The sequence below is a fragment of the Oncorhynchus keta genome, chromosome 2 (assembly GCF_023373465.1).
Source record: "Oncorhynchus keta strain PuntledgeMale-10-30-2019 chromosome 2, Oket_V2, whole genome shotgun sequence".
NCBI lineage: Eukaryota > Metazoa > Chordata > Actinopteri > Salmoniformes > Salmonidae > Oncorhynchus > Oncorhynchus keta.
The window spans coordinates 44948961-44962640 of NC_068422.1; the positions used below are offsets into that span (position 1 = coordinate 44948961).

The 13680-nt window shown below is 41.1% G+C and overlaps 2 protein-coding genes across 2 annotated transcripts in view; both read left to right on the forward strand.

Moving 5' to 3' along the window:
* The window catches only part of LOC118401088 (serine/threonine-protein phosphatase 2A 56 kDa regulatory subunit delta isoform-like), a 633889-nt gene that overhangs the window by 197708 nt on the left and 422501 nt on the right, over window positions 1-13680 (forward strand). The window lies entirely within an intron of this gene.
* Window positions 1-13680, forward strand: part of LOC118401128 (tight junction-associated protein 1-like) — a 130467-nt gene that overhangs the window by 61073 nt on the left and 55714 nt on the right. The window contains 2 exon segments of the mRNA XM_035798397.2: window positions 4316-4426; window positions 9325-9376. The gene's annotated coding sequence lies outside the window, so the exon portion shown is untranslated.

The window sequence follows — 13680 nt, forward strand, 5'->3', positions numbered from 1 at the left end:
TGCTGTTCCCCTGGGATTGAGTTACACTTTTCGCACCAAAATACGTTCATCTCTAGGAGACAGAACGCGTCTCCTTCCTGAGCGGTATGATGGCTGGTGTTTATACTTGCGTACTATTGTTTGTAAAGATGAACGTGGTACCTTCAGGCGTTTGGAAATTGCTCCCAAGGATGACCCAGATTTGTGGAGGTCTACAATTTTTTTCTGAGGTCTTGGCTGATTTCTTTTGATTTTCGCAAGATGTCAAGCAAAGAGGTACTGAGTTTGAAGGTAGGCCTTGAAATACATCCACAGGTACACCTCCAATGGACTCAAATGATGTCATTTAGCCTATCAGAAGCTTCTAAAGCCATGACCTCATTTTCTAGAATTTTCCAAGCTGTTTAAAGGCACAGTCAACTTAGTGTATGTAAACTTCTGAACCACTGGATTTGTGAAATGGTGAATTATAAGTGAAATAATCTCTCTGTAAACAATTGTTGGAAAAATGACTTGTCATGTACAAAGTAGATGTCCTAACCAACCTGTTAACAAGAAATTTGTGGAGTCGTTGAAAAACAAGTTTTAATGACTCCAACCTAAGTGTATGTAAACTTCTGACTTCAAATATATGTCAGAGCATAACAACATACTGTTACTGTTGAAACCATTTTCAAAATGTGTTCATACTCCCTTATTTTTACTGGTGACCTCTCGGAAGAGTTACCAGACCAGGAAGTTAGCTCCCTATCCATCTGGGAATCCCACACTCCATAAATCCCAATCTGGTGAAATTTGTATCGAAACATGAACAAAAAATTAAATCAGCAATTCACATATCACAATCAATTTGGAGTAACTGTCATCCCCATTCAACATATTCTTCCTTCTACATGCACAAAGTGCATTTGTATATTTACCCAAAGACCAGGACCCCAGGGAACTGGTAACTTTCTCTTCAAATACATGATTCACATTGTGATTCAAAAACATGTTAAATCAAGAATAACCGCATTCGAATAACCTATCAACTTAGAATTACAACTCTTGATAACTCCATAAGGAAATGATAGTATCTCATAAAGCAATGGTAAAATCGAACAGAAACGGGTGTTTCTCATTCATTTGATAATTAAATCCCACCTGTTTCTATCATTTCTAGTGAGATTGGTCAGGCTTTACCAGAAAGTCAGGATACAGGGCATTCGACACCATTAAATATTTCCTATCCCTTTACTTTTGCTGTCCTTCAGAAACCATTTAAAAACCTTCCAAACATTTCTATCCTTCTGCATACCCAATTTTAAAACTGAATTGAAAAGACCCCATCCAAAATAAATCCACCGTATCAACACCACTAACGCATATTTGTAACCGGTAAAGTGTGTTTTTGTGTGTGCGTTTTTGACCTATGGTTTCACACATGAACAGGCCTCACTGATCTGGAACTCCATTTATAGCCCACCCCATAATTGATGTATCTTTTATGTACTATATGTACTATACTATGTACTATACTCCACAACCACCGCACCACAATGTTCATGAATTTACCAAAAAAATTAAGTTAATTTTAGGTTTAGTAACCCCTTTGCTAATTCCTCGTTACCCCTCCACCCTTTCGTACATACTCAAAATCTATATCAGAATAAAACTACACACAATGTCTCATTATATCCCCCAAAAAAGAGTGTTTGGCCAGATTATTTAAATTGTGTTACCTCTAGAATACATTCCCCTGGCATTTGGCCTAGATTCTTCAACCCAAACTATGTTTTCCTGTGCCAATTTTAGCCAATTTCTCATCCTAAGGAATCCGTGATATTTGATCCCTGGCCTCTATTGAACAGTTGGGTAAGACGTGATCTCATACGTGTTCCTTCAACTAGAAACTGTAATCTCTATGAGCCGCTATCGATCGAACCGAAGCTATACACTGATATGTGACTTTTCCTCTCCTGCTACTCTCAAAAGGATTTGTTGTTGCTCTTTTGAAAAAGATGCAAAAGCTTGTTTAGCGGAATTTCCTTCGAGTACAGCAGGTTTCAGTATCACCATACACTCATTCTTCCCCTGTCCGATGCTCCCTGTTTTAGATGTGAGATTATCTCCTTACGCTTCGATGTTTTGCTGCTACGTTTCTTTGTCTTACCTTGGCCATTGAAACCACTGTTAGTGACTTTCACTGTGGTTGTATTAACCCCTCGCACGTCTTGCGGATTTCTATTCCACCCAAACATCTTGCTCTATTTTATCCTCATCTCCCCCACAATTGTCGTTTTGATCGCAGGTTTCAAACCTGCCATCAAAGCCGAAGTACAAATACTATCAATGTACTCACGCACCCAGTCTTTTTGTCGCTAAGTACCTCTATTAATTCCCCATATTCGAGCCGAATTGGTAGAATGCTTGTGCGCTTATTTCAGCTACTCCATTGCTTTATTAAAATCCTCTCGCTCTGCTTGGAGAATCGGGGCCGTCTGACGCCATATGAATAGTTATTGTTCCCAAACTGTGTCTAGGGTGTTTTAGATTTCTTCACTCCCGTCTATAATACACACCTTCTATTAACTATTTTCCAAGGTAGCGCTACCCACTTCCACGGATAATAATTAATTGGTCACTTAACACCTTGTATTAGATAGACCTTGTATTAGATACAATAGCGTCTGCAAATGTATTACTGGAGAATACGGATGTCTTAATGTCTTATTCCAGTATTGTGCCTCAAATATCACTGTTGTTGATAACCCACATTACCTAAATTATTCACACTTGTCTTCCTGTTTCTACATAATCTGTCATGGTTCTGTACCCAACAGGGCATCTAACCAACCTCTCTTTATTGCTACTGCTAATAGTTGTAACTCAGTGTTTGAATATCTTATTTTTCCTTTGTTTTTGTTTTACTCACTAGCTTCAAGAACTCTCGTCTTACAAAAACTCACTGCAGCTAGGACTTTTGTCCTTCCTACAGATCTGAGGGGAAGGTCCCTAGTGGGGGTATATCCTAATACGGAACCTGCCCTACACTGTATTGTCACTCCTGGATCTCGCAGAGGAAAACCTCCACTCGGGGCCTATCCTAATGAAACCTACGCTATTCCTGATTTTTACCTGGATCTCGCAGTGGAAAACCTCCAGTCGGGGCCTATCCTAATGAAACCTACGCTATTCCTGATTTTTACCTGGATCTCGCAGTGGAAAACCTCCAGTCGAGGCCTATCTTTATGAAACCTACGCTACTCCTGATTTTTACCTAGATATAGAACCTACCCTGCACCAGATATTTATGGCTAGTCATTACACAATGGGCCTAGCGAATAAACTCAGGCTCTCTAGGTCCGTATCCTATAATTGTTCAGCCTACGATTCTCATCTCCCCAAGGTGTCAAAATCAGTGGAAACAGGTGTAGGAACTGTGCCTTCCTTGTTTGTTGCCAGCTCCACTGATCTGGACTCTCTGGTTTGACTACAAATCGTGGTGAACCCTGCTTGCAGCGCCAAGTGTTTTGGTTCTAATTCTCAGAGTAAAAAAAGTTGACAGCTTAAACAATTTTATTCTTCCAAGAGGATCAATACAGCTGCATCAGACAAAACATGTTTCCACCACGACAAGTATATATACACTCTTATTAGGTACTACTCCTTCTCTCCAATCCTTACATCTTTTATGGTTCGACAGGAAGATGAAGTATTAGGGTAATAACTGTCATTTCTCCCTTAAGGGGATCTGACCTGACCTCAACCCCCTCATTTGCCTAATCCAAAGATGTCCACCCATATCCCTACAGCAATCCTGTGACTTCCTCCCGTCCACCCAGCACATTCCAAAGCCATCTGGCTCCTACAGATAACCATTCACTTCTGACGTAAAAACCAGTCTCTAGTAAAGCAATATACCAAGTTTAACCCAGAATCCAACACTTCCAGACAAAGTTCCATCCAAGCAAAAAATGTGTTATCTTGGCTAAATGTATTATCAAGGCCTTCTCCTTTCGTGTCGGATTCTGACAAATAGAGCACAGTGAGTCACTTTGAGAAGGCACAGTGGCTGTCTAAAATTATATATTTTTCTCAATAGAATCCTCATGATCATTCTAGAGTAGAAGAGGAAGCTAGCTAGTGTGTGGCAGCAGTCAGTCAGTCAGACTGTGTAGGAGTGAATGTAAAGGACAGAGAATGAAACAGACTCCCTTATGAGGCTTGCTTCGCACACACTGTCCCTTGAGCCCCAGCTTCGTCTGGCTTGTTACCGTATCCGAAGAGTCGGGAGATTGACAGCCCAGAGGTACTAACACGGCTGTGTTTTTCCATCCACCTTCTTTTGTTTCAGGTTATCAGTAGCCCAGAGGTTCACATGCCTAGAGAGAGAGGACGAAGAGGAAACGAAGAGGGGACACACTCAGGGTGATGAGTCTGGAGCACGCAGCATATACTCTTAAAGGTGAGGGACTATTCATATGCGATTCTCTCTATAGTCCTGCTTTCGTTCTCTCCCCGTTTCTCACTCTCTCTCCCCCTCTTGCTTGCTCGCTCTACCTCCTCACAGACACACCACACACACACACAAAGTATGCTTTCCATTCATTACTCTCTGTCCTTGGCTTTTCTCTCTTTCTGTATGAAATATACACAAAATCACTCCAATTATACTGCTAAAATACACATTAATTTCCCTTCTGCACATTGTGGTGTTACTGTTTTGTGAATTGCTTTTAAGTTAAGTTTAGCGTGGCACACTGTGAACCTCCTGCTGTTTGGATGTTCTCCTATGGTTTCCACAGGGAAGAATGCTTTTCACTCAGGTTTGAAATACAATCTGTTTAAACAGGTTTATTTATTCATACAAGAGGATTATGTCATGGTTTTCTGTTTATTTAATGTAAATGAGAACGAAGAGCCACTTCTTTTGTAAATGTTTGGTCTTTCGTTGTTGCGTTAGTACAGTAGCTCCAGCCTCATTATAATGGTGGAGAATGAAAGTCAGCCGCCCAGGTTACACCAAGTCAAGAGCCCTCAGTGGCACGTAATGACTTGGGTTATTATTCTCTCTCCCATACGTGACGTCCTCGGAAGACTAAAATATATATCTTGTTTTCTTTTTCCATGGGCTCAGTTATATGAACCGTAGCCATCTCTTCCTCCGTTAAATTATTCAAGCTTCGCCCAAACAACACTGAACACGGCCATGTAGAGCACACCATCGCCCAGTCCAGGTGCTTGTTAATAATAGAGCACTACCCTCACCTCAGTGGAAACATTTGTTCATTTGGGTTTTTGCAAACGACCCTCACTAGGCTCGATTTATATGTAGCGGCTTTTTCATTAGACCAATTCAGGTGACTAGTGCTGAGCAATTAGTGCTTTTTGAGGTCTGTTTGATATTTTAATTATTTTTTTAAATATGGGTTTCGATGTTGATTTAAAAAAAATGTGTATATATATATATTTTTTACGTTAAATGCACTATGCATTATGTGGGTTGAATGTTGTAAAACAGAATAAAAAATGACAAGTCCCATTAATGTAGTTGACTGCCCATTACTGCTTATTTCACTTAGCCATAATTTATTAACATTACTTAAGATATTTCAGTTGTGTATATTGTTTTGTTTCATTCCAAGTCATCTCATCTCTCTATGGCTGCTGCCTTGACTGTCTGACAAATCACTATTTTAGTTGTTCTTCAAAGTAAATAAGGCATACTGTTATGACTGCTGAATACCAACTATTAATCACTTAGATCACGTATTTTCAGGTGGAGATGCATCTGCTCTCCCTCGAACACGTGCTCTCTCCCTCTCCGTGTTTGCCCCACACAGACCCGACAAGTAGGCGCGCAATGGTTTATGGTGATAGTTAATTACCACATTTTCTGCACTATACTATGTAGCATACAACTCCCTACTACATTGCGCAGTTCGAGCTTGATCCAATGAATCTTTCGAGAAACTGCGCATTGAGCTGACGAGAAAAAAAACTGAACAAAATGGAATTCAAATAATTTAACCGATGTTGGTCAATTAGCTGTTTAAAAACCGAAAGATTGCTGAAATGTTGGTTAATCGGTTAGCACTACTGAGTACACAAGCTGTGTGCCTTCATCTCGCCCCTCGGCACCAACAGCTGCTCTAATTGGTCACTATATTGGGTTGAGGCAAAATGGCGGTACAATCAATTAATTACACTTTGTTAGTCGAGCACAATTTTCACAAAGTAATTTGTTACAGAAAGTTCAACAAAGCCAAGGCCTTAACCTCCCAAGAGCAAGCCTTAGAAAAACTCTCCCAGAAGAAAGGAAGAAACCTGGCAAGGAACCAGATATAGGGGAGAGTCCATCTTCCTCGATTCAGCTGTTCAGGTAATGTCAGTTAAGGTCAGCCAATTGTCCTCTTAAAAGCAATCAATAGAAGGCTGAAAATAGGATGTTGGACAGAGCAGGGTGACCACTGGTAACTGGATGCTAGACATGGAGTTAAGAGCCATCTAACGAGACACATTCGCACAAAATGACAGCAGGGGTTGCACCGATAAGGAGGAGCAACATCCCATCAGTTATAAACTGAGTGCTGCCAGGGCAGAGGCAAAGGAAACACATCACTGTTAGGGCTCTCCTAAACCAACCCCGCTGTTCAGGGTGGCCGTAAAGATGGCTCTTAAAATAATAATTCTATTTCTATGGCTCATAACATCATAAAGCTCTGTGGTAGTGCTCTTCCCATAGCTGTGCCCTTAGGCTGTAAGCCTAATTTAGACTTTAAAAATGGAATCTGATTCCCTAATGTTGACTGGCTTGTTCAATAGTAAATGAGCCCTTTCTAAAACACTGTGGGTGACCTTGGAGAGGACGACACTATGGCTGTGTTTAGACAGTCAACACAATTCTTATATTTTTGTCACTAATTGGTCAATCGCATCAATCTTTTCACATTAGCTCTTTTCCAGAGCTGATCTGATTGGTCAAAAGACCAATTAGTGAAATCAAGATCAGAATTGGGCTGCTTGTGTAAAAGCAGCCTGTGTTCCATTTTCTCCTCGTTTGTAATCATCATGATTTTCAATTAAGTAAAATATCACACACTGCTGTGTGCCACTTTTCAGAAGCAGCCCTCTTTACTGTCTCTGGTCCTCAGATAAATATTAACCCCTGCCGGTTAGCCATGGCACTGTGAAGATTTTATTAAAACATGGAATACTTTATGATGAGTAATGGCCTTGCTGTGTCTCAGCCTGTGGGGTAGATACGATGATGGTGGTCTGAGGTAGTGCCATTGGAGAGTGTGAGACTGTGTTGGAACTGAAGTGTGTGTGTGTGTGTTTGTGCGCGTATGGGTTTGCACTTTGCAGACTTGTGTGTGTCTGTATGCGCATGTGGCTGTATTCAACAGCACCACCGGCTGATTGTCACGCATGGCTGGCGGCCATCGCACAGGCCTTCATGTGTTATTCTCTGCCACATCCCCCTGCAGGGCTTGCTTATCCACAGCAAAAGGCCCTGAACGGCACAAAAGAAAGAGCACTTTTACACTGAATAAATATGGTATTGGATCAGGTCAAGGCAGATAGACTTTGAGAGAACAGAAGAGGCAGTGGAAAATATTTAACTGGAAAGCTGTAGTAAACCATTTAAAATGTTGTTTTAAGCTGGATTTATTTAGAAATAAATAAATATATATAGCCTTCAAGAGATCTTACAGCAATATGAAACACTCGCTGTGTTAAACAAGAGTATTCTCCATTTAAACATACGCTACCTGACACCGATATTTACATTTTGTGCGGCCTTTTAAGCATTCTAGTACAGTTGAATATTTGAAACGCACACACTGAGCAAAAAGTTATTTTGTTGGCATTTACGTATGTCCCCATTACCAGTAAAACATCATCAAAACGTATTTCTTTCACTTACTTGCTGTGCTGTTTCATTGTTCATTTGTTCAGTCGTTTCATTCTCAACCCGGATTTTATCATACATGTCAAGCAGTGAAGTTTCACCTCTGTTTGTCACATGCGCCAAATACAACCGGTGTAGACCTTAGAGTGAAATGCTTACTTACAAGCTCTTAACCAACAGTGCAGTTTAAGTAAAAAAAAAAAAAAGGTATGAAGTAAACAATAGATAAGTAAATAAAAAAACAAAAAATAACAGTAGCGAGGCTATATACAAGTGGTACTGGTACAGAGTCAATGTGCGGGTGCACTGGTTAGTCGGGCTATTTTGAGGAAATATGTACATGTAGGATAAGTTAAAGTGACTATGCATAGAGGATAAACAGAGAGTAGCAACGGCTTAAAAGAGCGGTTGTTGGGTGGGTGGCAGGAAACAATGCATAGTTTGGGTAGCCATTTGATTAGCTGTCATGGGTCCGTTTCAATCTTCCATCGAGCTGTGTTTAACGTTTCACCTGAACTCTGTTTCTAGTCTGCATCGAAGTTTGCGGTCCAGGTACCTAGCATCGAGGATGGTGGCGACACATTAAAGACACTGTTGCCGAGAATTATTCATTGCTCTACCATAAGCTGCCTCCAATGTCGTTTTAGAGAATTTGGCAGTACGTCCAACCAGCCTCACAAACACAGACCACGTATAACCACGCCAGAAAAGGACTTCCACATCCGACTTCTTGCCCTTGCAGGATAGTCTGATACCAGCCACCCGGACACCCGATGAAACTGAGGAGTATTTCTGTCTTATTTTAAAGCCCCTTTGTTTGGAAAAACGAATAGTGATTGGCTGAGCCTTTCTCCCAAGTGGGTGGACTTGGCTCCCAAGTGGGTGGGCCTATGCCTTCCCAGGCGAACCCATGGCTGCGCCCCTGCCCAGTCATGTGAAATCCGATTTCCTTACATGACCTGTAACTCAGTAAAATCGTTTTTGCATGTTGCGTTTTATATATTTGTTCAATATATAACTGCCACAAATCAACGTTAATTGAAGATCAGAAAAATGGAGCACTGAATGTTGTGGGAAGAGTCCTGCTGTCAACCATGAATTTCCACTTGTGTCACACTGCTCAATATTTGATTGAACATTTTCGTGAGGGGGCCTCAGAACAGTTTTGAGTGTGAAAAGTTCTTGGATTTTCAGTGACCCATTTTTGAAACCTGTTATCATTGTGAACAATGTCACTCAAATCCCAGTGGACGTCATTACAGAATGTTTGTAGGGTTGTCTCAGGTGAGTGAGTCCCCTGGTGCTTCACGATTCTAGAGGAGGGAACCCAGCATAGCAGCACATGCACGGAATCCTTTCTATCACGTGTGAAATGAAATCGCTAACTATTGGCTACTTTTCTCTAACCCTTTTGATCTAAATTCAGCCTGCTCCTTTGTGTGTTTCAGAATGCCTGTGACTTAGGAACCTGTGGATGAGGACATCGCTGGAATAACTTGGGTATGGTGCTTATTTTCGTAGAATCATTATCTAGATTTATTTCAGTACAGTATGTTTAGCACAGTACAGTATAAAATCACAGTGCAGTTATCACATCCATATTATGTACCTTGTTATAGCCTAACTAGCTTAAATAAAATCGGACCGTAAGAGGCGAACTTTAGGTTACTTTGGTAAATTTGCGAGGAATGCAAGTCAAGATATTGCGATAGGGAGATTACCAAGAATTAAAAAAAAAAACTTTTATTTAACTAGGCATGTCAGTTAAGAACAAATTCATATTTACAATGATGGCCTACCGGGGAACAGTGGTATAACTGCCTTGTTCAGGGGCAGAACGATAGATTTCTACCTTGTCAGCTCAGGGATTCGATCTAGCAACCTTACTGGCCCAATGCTCTAACCACTAGGCTACCTGCCGCCCCGAAATATACAGTGCATTAGAAAAGTTTTCAAACCCCTTGACTTTTTCCACATTTTTTGTTACTCTAAAATGTATTTAAAGCTTTTTTCCCCTCGTCAATCTACAATCTACACCCATAATGACAAAGCCAAAACAGGTTTATAGATTTTTTTTGCAAATGTATAATTAAAAATAAATCACATTTACATAAGTATTCAGACCCTTTACTCAGTACTTTGTTGAAGCACCTTTGGCAGTGATTACAGCCTTGAGTCTTCTTGGGTACGACGCTCCAAGCTTGGCACACCTGTATTTGGGGAGTTTCTCCCATTCCTCTCTGAAGATCTTCTCAAGCTCTGTCAGGTTGGATGAGGAGTGTTGCTGCACAGCTATTTTCAGGTTTCTCCAGAGATGTTCGATTGGGTTCAAGTCCGGGCTCTGGCTGGGCCACTCAAGAACATTCAGAGACTTGTCCCGAAGCCACTTCTGCATTGTCTTGGCTGTGTGCTTAGGATCGTTGTCCTGTATGAAGGTGAACCTTTGCTCCAGTCTCAGGTCCTGAGCCCTCTGAAGCAGGTTTTCATCAAGAATCTCTCTGTACTTTGCTTCATTCATCATTCTGACTAGTCTCCCAGTCGCTGCTGCAGAAAAACATCCCCACAATCTCTGTTGTTATCATCAATGCATAGTCACTTTAATAACTCTACCTACATGTACATATTACCTCAACTCACCGTCTGCACATTGACTCTGTATCGGTACCCCCCTGTATATAGTCTCGCTATTGTTATTTCATTGCAGCTCTTTAATTACTTATTTTTATTTCTTATTCTTATCTGTATTTTTTAAAACTTCATTGTTGTTTAGGGGCTCGTAAGTAAGCATTTCACTGCATTTCATTCATCGCATGTGACTAATAAAATTTGATTTGAAGACAGGAGAAATACTCCAGATGTAAGACTGACCCTAACACCCCGATACACAAACTATTGCAGCATAAATACTGGAAGCTGAGACCGGAGGGGTCGGGAGACACTGGCCCCATCCGATGATACCCCCTGACAGGGCAAACCAGGCAGGATACAAACCCACCCACTTTGCCAAAACACATCCCCCACACCACTAGAGGGATATATTCAAACCACCAACTTACTACCCTAAGACAAGGCTATATGCCACGAAGATCTCCCCCACGGCATGAACCCAATGGGGGCGCCAACACGGACAGCAAGATCACGTCAGTGACTCAACCCACTCAAGTGACGCACCCCTCCTAATGTGCAAACATTTCTATAAACCTGTTTCCACTTTGTCATTTTGAGGTATTGTGTGTAGATTGCTGAGGAATTGTTATTTATTTAATACATTTTGGAATAAGGCAGTGAAGTAACAAAATGTGGAAAAAGTCAAGGGGTCTGAATACTTTACGAAGGCACTGCATGTGCACGGTTCTTTCTGCCTGCACCATCCCTTCTCTCCCTTGCGATGGCTCGCCAGCTCTTTCTCTTTGCTTATGATGCGAGTGTGTTAAGTTTTCATTCTGTGCTTGTAGAATATCCTATTCATTGATGAAAGGCCCTGCTGTACTGAAGTTGCAAAACATTGCAAGCCAAGAAATTGTGAGATACAGCGTTTGTTTGCCGATAGATAGGCCTAGTACATGGTTCTGACGCTGTCTGTCTGGTGGCCGACCTGCCTATACTGTACCCCTCCCCTCTCTCTCCATCCCTAGCTAGCTTGCTATGAATGATGCTGGTGTTTGTTCTTGGAAGTACGGCAACTAATCAGTCTCCTCCGTACCCAAAATACTGAATCTTGGGTGTCAATTCCTTGTGGACTCGAATCTTGACACTCAGAAATGGGAAATGTCGACTCTCCATCGTTGTTAACAGTTGGAAAAATGGCAGAGAAAGGCAAAAGTGACAGCAGTGAAGTCCTGTATGGCAATTCTTTGAGAGGTTAAATGAGGACGTGTAAACTTTGCAGTAGAGCTGCACCGATATGACATTTTTGGCCGATTTAGCTGCCTTTTTAAGCATTGTAGTACAGTTGAATAGTTAACACACACATGGATGCAGAGGTCTAAGGCACTGCATCTCAGTGCTAGAGGAGTCACTGCAGTCCCTGGTTTGAATCCAGGCTGTATCACATCCGGCTGTGATTAGGAGTCTCATAGGGCAGCGCACAATTGGCTCAACGTCGTCCGGGTTTGGCCGGGGTAGGCCGTCATTGTTAATAAGAATTTGTTCTTAACTGACTTGTCCAGTTAAATAAAGGTTACACGCACACCACACTGACCAAAAAGTTATTTTGTTGGCATTTACGTATGTCCCTGTTACCAGTAAAACAATCAAAACCTATTTCTTTCAATTTACTTGCTGTGCTGTTTCATTGTTAATTTGTTTAGTCATTTCAGTCTGAACCAGGATTTCTATGGAACGCCGATTGGGTCTTTGCGTGTCAAAAAAGATACACTATTTGACGTGTCAAATAACACTATTTGACCAATCAGGACCTGAATATGACAGCACATCACATAATTTAACGCGTTCATTAATTTTCTACGTAGTTAATGCACATTGATTACGCTGTCACAACGGTTCATCGATAAGTATGCTAGGATGCTGGTAAAGTTACCTCGCACACCTACAGTGCTGGTCATAAAAAAGCTAGCTTGCTCATGGATGCAAACAATGTTCTTCCCCATAAACATAACAAATTTACACAATTTGTTATAGTAGCAAAGCTAGGTGTCATCTAAAATAACCCTAATTTACAAGACTGTTATTTAATTAATGGTGGTCGGACCCATCTATGTGAAGCTAGCCACAATAGTGGACTTTGCGGTTAGCCTTAAATCAAAGTATGGCATGATTCTACTATTTGTATTAATTTGCATCACTGTCAATTATATACCTTTATTTTATACCCACTATTGTGCCTAATCCTTATTGTGGCTAGCTTCACAACACATAACCCGGTCCGGTCGAGCCTCACTAGCCAGATGAAGCTAGCTGGCTGCTTATAACGTTAGCTTTGGGCAAAAGGGTTAAGTAGCTGGCTAGCTATTTATTTTCATGAACTGAAGTTAATTTTCAATAGGCGAACAAGTGGCAACCGAGCAAATACTTACTCACAAGGATTCCTAAATCATTGGTAAGAATAATGAAAATGACTGCAGTTTCTGCTGGTCATTGTTTTCAGGCTGGTTGTATTGGTGCTAGCTAGGTACCAAGCTAAAGCTAGCTACCCCAGAAGTTGCAGTCGAACAAATTATGCTTTATTACCAACGCGGTATTTTAAACACATTTTTTGTGGCCGGTGTTTGCTTGTTTGCAGACTTTTTTTTTTTTTTTTTTACAGCTTTGACAGTGCTACTGTATATTATTTGACACACAATGACCCAAACGGCATTCCATAGTATGCATGTTGACAAGCTAATAGCAGTGACTCTCTTACTGTGAAACTCCAGTAGGGCAACGTCTGAAAAATAGCACTTGGTAATGTGCACTTGGTAATGTGTACCGGTGCTCGACCAGTCGGCGAAAGCCAACATCACCCACGACAGAGAACGGTTGATTGTCAATGGTAATGAATTCCATTATCTTGGCTTTAATGGATTTCGCCTTTGAGTTGTCTCGCTTACATTTTCTTACTCTTTCAAATGACTGTTGGACTTGTTGAATGCTCACTCCACACAGCAGACATTGTGGGCTAGGTTAGGAATGCTGTGTTGCATGTGTTGCTCCAACTTTTTATGTGGTGTCATTACATCATGTACCACCTACATTATATAGGTATCCACGTCAGCTTTGACATCGGTTTTGCACATCTTCGTTAAACTAGACATCGGGCCGATGTTGACATTTTTAACTAATTTCGGCCGACTCCAATATGTTCA